Genomic DNA, 460 nt, shown 5'->3' with positions numbered 1-460 from the left:
TAGGGAACGGGGCTGGAGAGGTGGGAGATGGCCAAATTATGAAGGTGCTTGAATATCTTGCATTCTTCTCCTGGGAACACTTGTCCCAGCCCTTACCACTTCACCTGCTTCCTGGAAGGCAAATTCTTGGCTCCTTCCAATGTATTTCTTATATGTCTGTTTACTCTTCCAGTCCCTGCTCTTCTCCTAGGTACCCCCTCCCCCCCAATCCCCCTAACCCCCATCTTTGCCTTTTGGACTCCTCTGGGCCAAATCGGGAGGGAAAGGCACTCTACTCCCTCCATCTCCCAGTGGGCTGCACTTTTGCCTGGCGAAGATCCCTCCAGGGGGAAGACCTTCGCGCCCCCCTGACATCATCCAGGAGGGTACCAATCCTCTGGTGCCTCCCTCACGAGGGCCCGCGCGCTGCCCGACTGGGGGCGTGGCCAAATGTGGGGCGGGGGCGGGGTCATTTCCCCCC

The sequence above is a fragment of the Lipotes vexillifer genome, unplaced genomic scaffold, assembly GCF_000442215.2.
Source record: "Lipotes vexillifer unplaced genomic scaffold, Lipotes_vexillifer_v1.1 scaffold1347, whole genome shotgun sequence".
Classification (NCBI taxonomy): domain Eukaryota; kingdom Metazoa; phylum Chordata; class Mammalia; order Artiodactyla; family Lipotidae; genus Lipotes; species Lipotes vexillifer.
This window is presented reverse-complemented; position numbering follows the sequence as displayed.